We start from the raw sequence: 12,511 nt of genomic DNA on the forward strand, positions 1-12,511 counted from the left end.
CCAACTTGGTCATTTTAGGGTCTACTCTTGCTATACGCAAGACACCCCCACACTTTAAGATAACAAATATTGGGTTTGTTTCATTTCCATGACTCGTATGGAGATTTATTATTTTTCTTTATAGGAATATGATTCAAGATATGACATGCTGATAACAAGGCTTCACCCCACAAATTAAAACTCAATTTAGAATGTAATAGCATAACATTGACCAATTCAAGAAATGTCCTATTTTTTCTTTTTGCTATATCGTTTTGTTATGCCGTATATGGGGCAGTGCATTCATGTGTTATTCCATGTTCTTCACAAAATAAGTTGAAATCATTTGAAAAATATTCACCATCCATATCACTTCTAAGCATCTTTATTTTCCTTTCCAATTGATTTTCAACTTATACTTTATATGTTTCAAACACATTAAATACTTAAGATTTATTATAAAGCAAATAAACATATGTGAACCTAGAGCAATCATCTATGATAGTAATAAAATATATATTTCCTCCTTTAGTCACCATACCATTTAGTTCAAATAAATCACCATGTATCAAATCTAACAAGTTAGAATTTCTATCAAAACTAGGAAAATGTTTCTTAACTATTTTAGATTTTACACATAGCTCACATTTATCATGCTCAACATTATCATAATTAATCAATCCACATTTAATTATTCTTTTAATTATGCTAAAAATCTATATGTGAAAGTTTAGCATGCCATAAGTAATAGAATTTGAGTCAAGCATGTTAGGATTGATTAGATACATAGTGAAATTGGTCGTGCACAAAGAGCCGCAAAACCATTATGATTTCACTAAAGTCAACATGAGTGGGTTGACTTTTGTTGTGAGCATTTAAAAAAAAATGGTCCAAAGGGTTTCTTTCCAGTATATAAGAGTACCCAAAATGTTTGGAGGCATTTGGAGATGTTTAGGGTCAATGTACCGGATGAAAATTCAGAGAAGGTTGCATTGCATCGCCTGTTGGGAGGTGATGCATCCCCTGCATAAGGGCGACGCATCATATGCATCGTCGCGTGGGCTGTTAGAATAGTTATGTGTTTTTTGCTCCAAAACTTATTTCAAAATGCTGTAATCTCATTGGTTAACACTAATGGCAGTTCTTACACTATTGAAGGGGTTTATATGAGAATTTGGTGAATTGGCCACTCTCTACTCTCTCTCTCTCTCTCTAAAACCCTATCTCTCTCTCTCTAACTCATCAAGATTACTAGTTTTCTCCAAGATCTTCATCAAGAAAGATTGACTTATATGAAGACCAAGGCTTAATAAACCCAATCTCATTCCACCATTCCAGTAGCTTCATGCAATCTCTTATGGGAGACTAGGAATATAGATTTTTGGACCACAATTCTAATTGTGTCAAGGCTTCTTGTCATCGCCATTGTTTCTCACATAAAATCATAAGTGTAACGCCCTGGATAGCCAAGACCGTTACACTGTGTGTTTATAAAGGTGCAAGACTTGCTAATCAAGTCGTTTATTTAGAAACGTGTTAATGAAACCATAATTGAACTAGGGTTAAAAGATTTTGGTCATAAAAGACGTATTTCATTTAGATAAACATTTTGTACATGGGATCCCAAAAGAAATAAAGTTTAAAGGACAGTTTACAAAAATTCTAGGTTATAAACAAGTACTGGCCACTCTAAGGGCAAAACAAACATTTAGGCTTCTCCTGTCCTGTACCATTCCTCGGTCGTGGCAGCCGATCAGCTAACTTTGTACATTCAGCCTCAAAGCTCTCCAACTCAGGACTGGTCCACCTTGCCTGTGCCTTTACCTGCACCACGCAGCACCCGTGAGCCAAGGCCCAGCAAGAAACCATAATACAGTGTAATAGCAATAAACGACAGTCAGACATATAACAAGTCATACAACTCACATAAGTAGTGATATCAAACTACAAACCAATAATTAGTTATTCAGATAAAAAACTCGTCACAATCATCAATTAAACAACATTAAACATATCATGCCAAAATACAGGGTCAGCGTCCTTAGGCTGCACCTTCTGATTATCCCACTGACTTCGGCTTGCTTAGGCCGATCTCAGTGATTATATATTTAACCTCAGCAACCAGTGGCCGAGCCGCGTCCTGTGCGCAAGTATTGATTCTGGCACTCTTAGGTCATTTATCACATGTCCCATGGAATAATATCATCTCATGACATCACATATAAACATAGGGAGCTCTTAGTCCCAACACTAACACATAACCGGGTGTAGTTTCTTACCTTTGATTCTGATAGCTTTGATTAGTGAAATCGACCTTCAAGCACGATCTCGTCCGAGCCTTAGCGTACACCTAGTCACAGCCATAAATTAGAACCATCACTAAACTTCAATTCCAAAACCTAACCTCGGGAAGTCCTAATTCCGCTAAACAGGGTGGTGGAATTAAACCTTGAGCCCCCGGGCAAAAACCTTAAGAAATAACCCAAAAACCCACTTTTGGAAATAGGGTAGCACTACAACGCTACAACCAGAAGCAAAATGCCAAGAAATAGCCAGGCCTAGCGCTGTAGCGCCCAAAGGCTAGCGCTACAGCGCTAGTTACAGCACTGTAATGACCCACTAATTCTAGACTTTGGACCATTGATAACTACTATACATAGACACTAATCTTAAGAAAACATACATACAAAATAGTCATAAATTTATTAAAAACTGTAAAGCAATGGTTAAAATACATAAAAATTCGATGTAGGATATGGGATCCCATTGTTTTGAAAATAAAACATATCTTAAATTGTAAATAAATTCGTTACAAGATCAGGAGCGGAAAAATACATATAAAGCATAATTGAAATGACTAAAAATAACTTCATCCTCGAATCGTTCACGCAGTCCACCGAATCCATTCTCCCTCAATACACAATCCCAAGCCGCCAAGAATATTTTTCGCCGCCATAATTATTTTCCTGCACATGTAAAACAAAGGAATGAGCCTAATGCCCAGCAAGGAAAATCTACTACAAGCATGAAACATAAACATAATCATAAGCTATAAATATATATATATCATAATTCTAACCCATGTACATGATAAACATTGGGGTTTGCCAACCAAGCAACTATAAGCCTCAACATACCATGAGGTTTGCTAGCTAAGCAATTATAATCCCCAAAAATATAAAAGGGTTGGGGTTTGCTATTTAAGCAACTATAAGCCCCAAAACATATATATATATATCATAACATATAAAAACATATTATAACATAATCATATAAGCATATAATAACTATCCTATTTTCCTTACCAAAAACCGGGATGTGAGAACAAGGACGGGATTTTGGAACACTCCTAAAAACCATTAATGAGAAGGTGAGTAGTTCTAAAAGAAGGAGATGAAAAAGAAATAAATCTAAACCACCGAGAAGAAGAACTTACCGAAAAGAACCTCAAGTTCAAAGAACTTAATTTCCTAACCAAGAATGGAAAATATTGAGTTAGGATTCGAGTAGAGAAAAACTATAAAAACTATTGAAATATACAAAAATGAACTAGGAATAAGAATACATTTGAATGCACTATGACTGAACTACACCTCGAAATCGAAATACACACTATTAACCTTACTTCCCAAGTGTTTAATAAGCTTAAGATGATAAAGCTTATAACCCCAACCCAAGTGTTTAACACTCTAAAGTAAACCTAGCTGCTTGAAGGTTCTGAACTCAGCTTGAAGAATGAAAGAAATGGCTGGGTACTAGGTCCTATTTATAGAGCTCAAGAATGAAAAGATCTTCTTTTAGCTTGAATAAAAATAATAACTTTTAATTGAAAAACATTTGAATATTCATTTAGCATAGGCTTAAGACTCGGTCAAAAGATTCTGGGCTTATCAAGAGGTTATGGAATAAAATGAGCTCGATTTCAAAATTGTTTGAAAAACTTGCCCTAGAGCCGATTTATCGCCCATGGTAGGTGATATATCGCCTGGGCTTATATTCCCGAGGCTCATCGAAGTGTTCGTGCGAAGTTACGTGTTTTTCGTATTCCTCGAGTGGCGATATATCGCCTCCTAGAGCTGCGATATATCGGCATACGCTGAAATATTATACACGTAATTGCACTTTTTAGCCTAATTTGAATTGAGTAAACAGCTTTGACTGAGTCCTATAACGATTTCAAAGCTGCTGGCAGGCTCTGGGGTTTTCAAATATTCTTATAATAAAACTATTCCTCAAAAATACTTAATTTCTCAATAAACATGCACACGACAAGTGTCATTATCTTATTGGGTCTATCTAAACCTTATAGTATAATAAATACCATCTTCATAATCAGCTATATTAATCAAACCTTATGTTATAATTAATATTCTTAAACTATAGGTTAAACTTATAAAATCTGTAAGTGTTGCTATGAGTGTTCAACTAAGTCCCAGCTTGAACCAAAATCCACAGTAATAAACATACTATAACTACTACTAGCTATTACTACTACTACTACTACTACTACTACTACTACTACTACTACTACTACTACTACTACTACTACTACTACTACTACTACTACTACTACTACTACTACTACTACTACTACTACTACTACTACTACTACTACTACTACTACTACTACTACTACTACTACTACTACTACTACTACTACTACTACTACTACTACTACTACTACTACTACTACTACTACTACTACTACTACTACTACTACTACTACTACTACTACTACTACTACTACTACTACTACTACTACTACTACTACTACTACTACTACTACTACTACTACTACTACTACTACTACTACTACTACTACTACTACTACTACTACTACTACTACTACTACTACTACTACTACTACTACTACTACTACTACTACTACTACTACTACTACTACTACTACTACTACTACTACTACTACTACTACTACTACTACTACTACTACTACTACTACTACTACTACTACTACTACTACTACTACTACTACTACTACTACTACTACTACTACTACTACTACTACTACTACTACTACTACTACTACTACTACTACTACTACTACTACTACTACTACTACTACTACTACTACTACTATCTAACTAGCTAAGTAAAGTTCTTGGACTCTACAAGCACCAAACTTCCTAGAGTTTTCTCCTTCGAAATTCCTCGAACCAAAACCCCCTAAAACCCCTCCAAACCTCAACTACACTTCAAAGCAAGCCTACCAATCACTACATCTCACCCAACATGGCCCAACAACCTCAATTCTAACCACATGCACCATCAAACAAAGAAACACTATGTTTGAACTTGAAGCTCAAAAACTCAATAGAAAACTTGAACAGCCCAGAAATTCAAGTGACCAAGTCCAGAATTTCTTACCTTTGATGGGAAATCGACCCTAGGTTATCCTCCAAACCTTTCCAGTCTTTAACTCCTCAGTTCCCAAAGCTTAATTCCCTTAACTTCCATCAAAAACCAAGTTTTAGAAATCAATTCTAACACAGTTCAGAAAACTCATCAAAACCTTGAAACCTTACCTCAATTAAGCTTAATTCCAGTAGAACTTCCTAGCTTCACACCAAGGATCCATGTGCTAAGCCTTAGCCTAAGCCTCCTCTGAATTACATCTCCAAAACTCCTCAAGAAATGATGAAGGATGGCCTAAACCAAGAGAGAGAAAGAGCCCCTGTTTTCCTTCTTCTTTTATTTCTTTTAGCATCCACTATGTTCTACAAATCCCACTAAGTGCAAAAAGGCAGATTAATACTTATCTCTTTTTAAACCAAATGACCATATTGCCCTCCTAATTATAACCAAGCCTTTAAACATTCTAAGGGCATTTTGGTCATTAATTCCCAATTCCCGCTAATTCCTCGAGTGTCCCTAATAATTATCGCTTGCATCCCGACACCTAACTAATCACCAATTATTTTCCTTAATATCAAATAACCTCTAATATATTTCCCCAAATTCCCAGAAATACCCCTAGGCTCACCCCGAGCCGGGTATAAATCCCCACCGTGACTTTTTCGCTAAACCGCTCACTAGGATCGCCTCAAGTCACAAGCTATAAATATATCCACATAATAATATGGTCTCAACAATTTATCACAAATATTTACATTTATGCTCTCAACGGGCCAAAATTACGAATATGCCCTTATAACATAACCAAGGCCTACATGCATACTAATACTCATAATCATGCATCTCATATATCCAAATAATCATATAAGTATGCTTATCACATAATCATGCATTTAATCATTTAAATCACACATAATCCAGTTATGCCCTCCCGACACACTAATCAAGGCCCTTAAACCTTATTAGTATTTTTGGGTCGTTACAATAAGGTTATGTAACTACAGTTGTTACTCGACAAAGGTTTTTTCTTCCACTTGATCTAATTTTGTGTTTATCTTCCATTAAGTCTATTGTTACATTGTGATTAATTCTCATAAATTATAATATTCATATTGTGTTATAAGGCAATTTCCCAACAATCAAAAATCTCTATTTCCCAAATCCTAGAATTTTTTATTCCTAAATTGTCAATACCTGGGGTTCTAGATTTTTAAAACCCTAACTACAGAAACCATGGAAATAAAGTTCCTAAATCTTAGCACTTAATTTTCTAGTGAGGCTAAATCACTTTGATGACTCTAACTTTATTCATTCACAAGACAAATAAGTTTCTGCTCACAACTTTGAAGATCTACTACATATTGGACAGGGATTTGAAGGCAATAGATCCACCCAATGACAATGATTCTCAAGAAGTCATCAAGGAGAGGAAGAAGCACGAAGAAGATGAACTCATATGTCATCGTCAAATCCTCAACACTCTCTCGGAATGCCACTATGATCTCTACACCAACACAACATCGGAAAAGGAAATTTAGGAGGCACGTGAGAAAAAATACAAAGTCGAAGATGAAGGTACTATATAATAAATTCCTTATAACTTACTACATGGAATTTAAATTTTTTATGATGAAAATAGTCCATAAGAATGAGGAGATATCTTTGGAGAGAATCTTAAAGCACATAAGGATTGAAGAAGAGTTTCGCTCAGAGACAAGTGTATGGAAGAGTCCAATGGAGGGACATCCAACACTAATGCCATAGACAAACCTTCTCAATCAAAAGGGAAAGCTCACAAGAAGACTTATTTGAAGAAGGACGACCAACTAGCCCAAAGAAGAATGAAGGGCACACTACTAAAAAAACGGGTTTGTAGGACACTTTTTAGGGCACTCACCTAGATGCGAGCCCTAAAAACATCTCCTAGAATTTTTAGGACACTTTGTAAAAGTCCTTAAAAAATACCTTTTAGGACACGCAATGAGAGTCATAAATACTGATGTGGGTCCTAAAAGACTATGAGGAAATTTGAGTCAGTGGAGACTTTTAAGGGCTCAGTTTGAGTGTCCTATAAGAGTATTGATGTAATGCCTTAGATAACCAAGATCGTTACACTGTGTATTTTAAAATAGTGCAAGACTTGCTAATTAAGTCATTTGAACAATAATGTGTTCCTAAAGTCAACTATCAGGTTAGGGTTAAAGTTTTTTATTACAAACGGTTAATTTTTTATTACATACTGATGTGCTCAGGTTAGGGCTCTGTCACTATACTTTCCCTCGGTCATGGAAGGCGAGCAACTGACTATGTACACCTCACCTCTAGAGCTCTCCAACTCATGGTTGGTCTAGTTTTCCTTTGCCTTTACCTACACCACATAGCACTCGTGAGCCAACGCCCAGCAAAAAAACCATAAACAACAAGCGCATATAACAACATTAATATTCAATTAGTCTTAACTCAATCAGTTAATTCATTTAACAATATTCAAGCATATATATAACTAAATAATAGTAAACACATCATCTCAAACACATATCGTAACCAATTACACAAATTCTCAAGGTTGGCACACTTAGGCCGAGCCCTCTGTTTATCCAGCTAACCCCGGCTCGCTTAGGCCGAGCTGCGTTCAGTACGCTTATGATCAGCCCCGGCACTCTTAGGTCTTTCATTCTCAAATAACATAAAAATCGTACAATTACATAGTACATGCATCCAATTATTGGGAACTCATTCCTGTTCACAAGCACAAGCGTACATTCTTCTTACCTCAAATCCTGAGCGAAGAATATAGAACAGTCCTGAGCACGATCCTCAGTCCTAAGCCTTGGCGATAAACCTAGTCACCGTGTCAATGGGTAACCATCAATTTCTAATCCAAATAAATACTTAGGAAATAATAGCTAGCCTCTAAGACCTTGATTTCTACTAAACTGGGAAGCAGAAATCGTCCCGAGCGTTTAGGTTTGAATTCCTGAGCCTCCTCGAGCCTTAAACCCCATTTCCCCTTAATTCCCCATTTAGGGTCGCGACTTGCCCTTAAGGGCCGCGACCTGCCCCTTAGACAGAGGCTTAATCCTCCTTGATGGGGGACACGGGCTGTGACCTGCTCTCCTCTGAGTCGCGGCGCGCCTGGTGAACAGAGGCTCCCAACCTCCAAAATTCATGCGGGTTGCAGCGCCTGAAGAATAGGGTCACGATCCTAGCCCCTAAACCCATAAAATCCTCCATTTTCTCAACATTTCTCCTCGAGCCTAACCTCAATTCATACCCCCAAACCAACAACCAAACTTGAATTTAAGCCTAGAATTCTCATCCCTTTGGTCTAAACATTATACCCAACTCATAATTAATTGTTACTCCTATTAGACACTTAAATTCAACCAAAACCCAGAATTTACACAAGTTCTAAACTCCCCACTAACTCAACCAAATTCAATAGATTAGAACTGGAATTCTTACCTGAATTGATGATCTAAACTCTTCAAAAACCCTTGATGGATCTTAGCTTTGGGCTTCCTCAGATTGAACCAGCCTAAAATTTAGCTCCAATCCAACTTAAACCAAGCTTTTTCCTTCAGCAAGCTCAAGGCCTCAACACAAGAGGGAGAGAGAGAAAGAATCTAGAGAATGTGCTGAGAGGTTCCACTACTTTCTGGTTATCACTTAGAAACTCACTAAGTGTATATCTTAACTTGAAAGGACAAAATTTCCCCTTAACACTAACCGAGCCCTTCAAATACCTCTAAGGGTATAATGGTCATTTTCTGATTCTCACTAATTCATCAAGTGTTCCTACCATCTACCCATTAATCTCGTCGTGTCCAACTAATTACCAAATACTTATTCATTACTCAATAAATCCCAAAGTATTCTCTAAATTCCCAAAATACCCCCAGGCTCCCCCGAGTCGGGTATTAAACCTCGATGTGAATACTTCGCTAATTCGCTCACTAGGATCGTCTTGAGCCATAAACTGCAAATATATCCACATATTAATGTGTCTCAATCATATATCACATAAAATCACATTTATGCCATCAATGGGCCAAAACTACAAATATGCCCTTATGAGTTGTAAATGGTCCACATGCATATCTAATACTCATAAACATGCATATAATATATTTATGTTGACACGGTTCTTCGACAACAGATAATGATATGAATAAGGAGAGGGATTAGTGCTAAATGATGAACCGTAATAGATGAATGATCTTAAAGGAAAATTATAACTCGAATACTTTTTTAGGTGGTTCAAAGGTTAAAATCATTCTAGTCCACCAACCAATATTATTGATATCTCTATGATATTCTTTACAGGTTATTTCTTTACAAATTAGAAGCCAACCCTTTGCAACTCCCAGGGTCTCCATATTTATAGGGAGAGGACACCTGGGTGTTGGCAAAGGAGGTCATCCCGTGACCTTCTTACCTATCATGTCACTTCTGCGACATTCATGATTAAGTCCTAAAACCTGACAATGAAGTGTGGTCTAATCAATAGGTAAGGGGGATAATGGGCCGCATAGCCCAACCCAGTCGTGGGTGCCTGAACACGCACGTTTATGCTACGTGTCCGAGATTTCAGGAATGGAGTAGACATGTGATGTCTGATATATACACGTTTACATTGTGTGGTTGACTTTATAAAAGGTCAGAGGTGTCATCTTAAGCTCGTATCCCAAGCTTGATATAGTCTCAGCCCGTGGTGTCCACACTGCTAACCCGATGCCTTAGTAATTGCACTAAACCTTTGGTTATCTCGAACTAAAGAGGTAGAGCCTTGTAACAACAGCTCTAGGTAGGTGGCTTCCACGTGGCTGATAGAATTATGCCCTTTCCCAGCTCGTTAATAACCCGTGGATATTTAGGGCGTACATTTGCCCCCCAAGCCCCTGCTCGTGGCACATGACGTCACCTGGGGCCATAGTGGGGGCTTTAAGGCTTCTTTGTGGACTCTTCATATCCCACCCATTATGCTGGTATCTGATACGTGGAGCATCGTGGTTGGTGACGGTCCGTCTTCCGAGAACCGCATTAAATGGCCTAGCCTATCTTCGGCTGTCGTTTCGTCTTTCGAGTAGTGATCCTCGTATCCCACATCAAGACAATCGAACAGCCCTCATCCTTTGGCCTTTTACGTATATATAAGGCTGGCCACCTTTCGCATGAGCCACCCTTTCATTTGAAAATTTTCTCATCTCCTTCTTTCTTCTCAGTCTCAAAACCCTTTCTTTCTTCCGGTCACTATTCCCAACGTTCCAGAGGTTCAGACGCGAGGGCTCTTTCGTGACTCCAGTACCAGCGATTCCAACAAGATTTCAACCCAGACGCTCCTTTCAGTCTCTACACAGCAAAAATTTCTGTAAGTCTTCCGTTCGTTGCATGCTATAAAGGTTTTCCCTTTCTCTTGCTTAGGTAAACTTTCTCTTCAGTCGCATGCAGTAGGTTGTTTGTCTTCTATTTTCCTTTGCTGGTATTTTATGCGTAGGTTTTTATCCTGGGGTATCGACTGTAGGAAAAACTTCTTAGGAGCATGACTCATAGGATACAACTCTGGGGTGATTTTCTGGGTAAAATTTTTTATGCCTATTTGGAACAACATATTTCTAGGGTGCAAAAACCGGGTAGCTTAGGGGACACGCTTCACAAGCGGTTTTGCCTACCGAAACTTTCCTTCCAAGGAAAACTTTTATTCTGACCCTCCTGACACACGGATTCCGAGTAATCAGGGACCCGTTGGGTGCATAGGCGCGTGTTCATAGAACCACATGGTCTCACTCGCCGCGGGCTGAGATTACCTCAGCCCGTGTAAAGGAAACCCTTCGCTCTAGATTCTTTCTTATGCTTAGGTCGCCTTTTCTAAATTTTCTTCTTTGTTCGTTAGGCGACCAGATGGGACCCAAGAAGAGCGCATCCAAGAAGAGTGCTGGCAACTCGTCTTCCCAGCAAACCAGTAAGGGGAAAGAGGTGGCCACAGACTCCCCGATCCCCAACTTTGGCCCCACCGTGGAGAAGGAGGTCGAGGTGGGGCCCGAAGCCTTTTTCGAGGCTGAGAGGATCGCCTCGAAGGTCACCACCCAAGGGAAAGTTAACAAAATTATACTTTCCCATAATATTGAGATAGGGAGGGTCGCCCGACCTCCCCTTGAGGGCGAGCGGAGCTGCGCGCTGCTCGATGAGTAGTACGCCGCTTGGAGCGATGAGCATCTCAAGGATGGGGCCTTCCTCCCACTGGACCAGTACTTCGCAGATTTTTTAAATTACGTGAAACTGGCCCCCTTCTAGCTCCCCCTAATTCCTACCGTCTGTTAGCGGGGTTGAAGTATTTATTCCTAAAGCAGGAATGGGACTTCCCCACGCCGGTGGACATCCTTTACTTCTTTTTCCTTAAAGCCAGCCCGGAGCAACAGGGGCGAGGTGACGGGTTCTACTACCTGACCCGTTTTCCCAATTCGGTTGCGGTCATCGAGCTGCCCAGCCACCCCAATGACTTCAAGGATCAATTCTTCATGTCAAAGGGGTTTCGCAACTGTGAATACCATTACTTCAACCGTCCTCGTAAGTTCCTTCTATCTTCAGCTCGTAAGTTGGTTGCTGATTAGCCTCTTTTTATTCGTTCCTGACTTAGAAACTATCATGCAGCTATTTTCGCGAGGACGGCCAAGTCAGTGACCCTTGGGGCTCAATACGAAAACTTGGCGAGGCTCCCCCCAAGTGAAAAAGATTACCGCCAGCTCGTGTTTGACGAGACAATGCTGGCATGTAAGTTAATTTCCCCGGGCCAGACTCTGACCTTGAGGAGACCGCGGACCATCCCCGCTGCTCGCGAGATGGTGCCCATCCCCGAGGACGAGGCCGCAGATGAAGATGAGGACAAGGTGCCCCTCGTGCGCCGGAAGCGGGCTCTGGAGGTCGCCCAGGAAGCCAATGCAAAGAGGGCCCAGTCCGGGGCAGCAACCAGCCCCTCCGGCCAAGGTAACCCTTATTTATTTAGGGACTTAGACAGGGCCACTGCAGACCTATGGCTTGCTAGATTTAACCCCAGCCAACCCGTTCATCGCCACCAAAACGACCGCGACCGCGACATCACCCTGCTCCAATGTGTCGACCAGCTCGTGCTGTGTTATGACATGAGCCGCCCTAGGGGTAC

This window comes from Humulus lupulus, chromosome 5, assembly GCF_963169125.1.
Source record: "Humulus lupulus chromosome 5, drHumLupu1.1, whole genome shotgun sequence".
Lineage (NCBI taxonomy): Eukaryota > Viridiplantae > Streptophyta > Magnoliopsida > Rosales > Cannabaceae > Humulus > Humulus lupulus.